This window comes from Macrobrachium nipponense, chromosome 15 (genome assembly GCF_015104395.2).
Source record: "Macrobrachium nipponense isolate FS-2020 chromosome 15, ASM1510439v2, whole genome shotgun sequence".
Lineage (NCBI taxonomy): Eukaryota > Metazoa > Arthropoda > Malacostraca > Decapoda > Palaemonidae > Macrobrachium > Macrobrachium nipponense.
The window spans coordinates 38,747,032-38,751,689 of NC_087208.1; positions in this window are offsets into that span (position 1 = coordinate 38,747,032).

The window sequence follows — 4,658 nt, forward strand, 5'->3', positions numbered from 1 at the left end:
AAAGATAAAAATAGCAATTTAACATTTTTAATTTAAGGTTAAAATGCAAAAGATAAAATGAGCAATTTAACATTTCTAATTCAAGGTTAAAATGCAAAAGATAAAATTAGCAATTTAAAATTTTTAATTAAAGGTTAAAATGCAAAAGATAAAATGAGCAATTTAACATTTCTAATTCAAGGTTAAAATGTAAAAGATAAAATTAGCAATTTAACATCTCTAATTCAAGGTTAAAATGTAAAAGATAAAATTAGCAGTTTAACATTCTTAATTCAAGGTTAAAATGTAAAAGATAAAATTAGCAGTTTAACATTCTTAATTCAAGGTCGAATTGCAAAAGATAAAATTAGCAATTTAACATTGTTAATCTAACGCTGAATTACAAAAGATAAAATTACCAATTTAACATCGTTAATTCAAGGTTGAATTGCAAAAGATAAAATTAGCAATTTAACATCGTTAATCTAACGCTGAAATGGAAAGAATGGAAACAGCGATGAAAAATTATGGAAGACCAGATAAAGAAGAAGAAATGGAAGACGAATTCGTTTCAAAACTGGCTTTGTTATCTCCGTATACGAGCAAACGAGATAAGAAAGCTAAAAAAAAAAAGAAATAAATAAAAGAAATAAAAAAAACACGAGAACGTATCTTCTACTGTTCTCTCTCCTGAATAGAACACGGGTGCTCGCTAAAGAACACAATGGAATAATAATGGGCAGTGTCATTTTCGAATCAACCCGACCAATGGTACGCAGAGAGAGAGAGAGAGAGAGAGAGAGAGAGAGAGAGAGAGAGAGAGAGTAGGGAAGGGAAGGGGACCTCATAGACCTAGCCGCCCCCGCCCCCCTCCTCTGTTGGCAGTAAATACGACTTTCATATTCGGACCACGAGGCAGTTATGAAATATATTTAAGTAATATAAACTATAAATATAAATTCTGATGATATCTTCTTTCTCTTGCACTAACACACACACACACACATACACAAACGCACAAGCCGTCTGTCTGTCTGTGCTGCTTGTTAGCACTGGCATTGAGAGCGCTTGTTGATGATCGACGTTGTTTGTATGTGTGTGTGTGTGTGTGTGTGTATGCTTGATTGTTCCTGTTTGGGCTGTACGGTATGTGCGTGATTTTGGTCGTGTTTGTACGTGCGTGTTTTTGCGTGCGTTCGCGTGCATGAGTGGGTTGTGTGTGCATGTAAGTGAATGTATGTGTGTATTTGCAGTCTACCCTGCAATTGTATACACATATACGTGATCAAGTCTGCATTAGCGGTCCTGTGTGTGCATATATATGCAAGCATACTATCCTACAGCATGTGCGTGCACGTATGTACATCTATATACACATGCACGCCCGCCCGCGCGCGAGCAAAAGCAAAATCGACGCCCCCAAGACCACTAAAGAGAGCAAGAATGCAGAAAATAGACAAAAAAAAAAGAACAAAAATAAAATAGAGTCGCCATCGCTTTCTTCACTTTTGTCAGAATATTTCCAAATATTTTAGGACCCTAGGCCAGAAGATCGAATTTTTGGTCTTTTTAATAAGGGACCCATTTCATATACATATATATATATATATATATATATATATATATATATATATATATATATATATATATATATATATAATATGGGCTTTTTGGAATTTTTTTTTTTTTCTTTTTGGCTTTTTGGCCTGTACATTATCTAGGTATATGATTATGAATTTTTTTTTTATATTTAGAGGCTTCAAATATAGGCATATATTTATATGTCTGTATGTATGAATATAATATATATATATATATATATAATATATATATATATATATTATATATATACAATATATATATACGCATCTTGGTGTGTATGTATAATTTTATTTATAAAAGCATGCTGCATCTAGTCTACTGCGTATACACGAGCATACACACACATACATACGTGTGTATATATATATATATATATATATATATATATATATATATATATATATATATATATACTATATATATATACACATGTATACATATATATAATATATATATATATATATATATATATATATGAATACATATTATTTTAGTCATATAATACCCTAAATAGATGTGTAGGGTTGAATAAGTGTTTACGAATATACATACTGACATACATATATAAGCATCTTAGTACGTATGTATAATGTATGCATAACGATGTATACATGATAGGGTGTATGCATCTAGTCATGTGAATATATATATATATATATATATATATATACTATAATAAATATTAATACACAATAAAGTACACATTGCACGCTCCTATAGTAACAATAAATAAATTTTAAAAACTGATTAGATACTAGTATTAGTATTATTACTACAAATTATTCACACTGTCCGCCGTTGGGACAAGACACTACCCGGATGGGGTACCAACCAGGAGATACCAGACGCGGTATACATGGTCTATCAATATCTGTGTAGCCATAGGGGTGTAGGTCTAGCAAGCTCATCCTACAATGAGTGGATGGTGAGAAGGTCACCATCTTATATACATAAACATATATATATATTTTATTATATAATATATATATATATATAGATATATATATATATATATATATATAATATATATATATAATAAATGAGAGAGAGAGAGAGAGAGGGAGAGAGAGAGAGAGAGAGAGAGAGAAGGATTCACTGGCCTTTTACATTTTTTGTTCATTCTAACCTTTTGTTCTAATCCTAAAGAAAAAAAAGACTGCGAAATCCAATAAGCTTTATAAAAAGTAGTGCTCTCTCTCTCTCTCTCTCTCTCTCTCTCTCTTTGTCAAATTCCTTCAAAGTAAAATGGGATTTGGGTTGACGAATGGAACTTAACTTAGGCTATGAAGTGACCTGTACAAAGTCGATATCAAAGGGTTGGCAGATAGTCATATAGGCCTAGTTTTCAATTTAGGCTTAGAGGTGCCTTAATTTTTATAAAAGGACAAAATATAGGCCTAATTTATTCTTTCCGTGTTAAGACTTAGGCATTAAAGTATGTCTAACATTGTTAAGATCTTTTTATTTTTCTTATTTTGTCCGACACTAGTCTTAGTATTTACAAAAAGGCTTAATAGGTTATAGGCCTATGGTAGCTCTTTGTATAAGTCCTTGGTATTAAATTTTGATAGGTTTTTTACACGTACACACTCAGATTCAGTCCAAATTTTTCGATTTAGATCTTAGAGCTGCGATAATCATAAAATTATAACGAAGAATGACCAGTTGGTAAGCTTTAAATCTTAGATTTAGACGTAGAAACGATTTATATCTAAACTAGTCATACTTTTAGACACAGAATAGTCTTAGGTTTTGACACCCAACAGTTTTACCCCTGAAATAGTCATATGTCTAGACACAGAATATTCTTTTAGTTTAAAACACAGAACAGTTTTAGACCTAGAATAGTCTTAGTATCAAATATGAACAGTCTTAGTTATTAGACCTAGAACATTCTTAGTTTTAGACCTAGGCGTAATAGGTTTAGACCTACAACAGCCTTACTTTCTACACCTAAAACAGTCTTAATACTAGACCTACAAGTCTGAATTTTAGACCTAGAACAGCCTTAAACTCACAACCCGAGCGAGCGATAACTTTAGACCTATAGCCTTGGATATATGCTTATGCCGGGCCGTACAAAACCCAGCTTACAGGGGGTAAAAGCACATTCATCTTAATGCTCGTCCAAAGCACTTAGACTGAGACTCCCAAAGAGAGAGAGAGAGAGAGAGAGAGAGAGATCCTAGAGACGGTTGTGCAAGTTGGATATTAAAGGGGTTGAACGCATTGGGTAGCGAGGAATTCCTCCTCCCCAACTCCTCCTCTCCTTTCTACAACTCTCACCTCTCTCTCTCTCTCTCTCTCTCTCTCTCTCTCTCTCTCTCTCTCTCTCTCTCCTCTCTCTCTCCGGAGGAGGAATTAATATAATATCGACGATATCATGGCTGCAAGAGAGTGAGAGCCAATATGAATTGGTTAATACGGACGGCCATTCAAACATGAATTATAACGGCTGGAGAACAAATCCATATGCAGTGGAAAGTAATGGTTGTCGGTCAAGGTGGAGAGAGAGAGAGAGAGAGAGAGAGAGAGAGAGAGAGAGAGGGGGGGGGTGGGGGGAGGGGGGGGGGGGGTTATATTCAAAAATGTAACCTACTGGAAGAAGGCAAACTGGGACTCGAACCACGAACCTTCAGAATTGCAAAATGAAATCCGAAACCTAGACCTATGCCGTGAACATGCATTGCGAAAACGTCCAAAAATTAATAATAATAATAAAACGAATAAGAGAGAGAATAAGGAATAACACCAAGAGTCATCAAAGGAAAATAAAAACGATAGAGAAGAAGTTACTAAAATCTGGGTTTATGTGGCCTTTGCGAAACTATGGAAAGGAGAAAGCTCCTGTTTTTAGTCCAACTGCCCCAAAAACAGTTGACTTCAAAGGTCCTCTTTTAGAAAGTGACTTCTCAAAAGCTGCAAACCTTTAGTACAGTGGACTGTGATAGTGACACCGTACACGTACACGTACACACACACACACACACACACAGAGAGAGAGAGAGAGAGAGAGAGAGAGAGAGTTAGTCGGATGATTATGGGTCAACGTGTTTTTGCCAAGATCGGGTATAAAG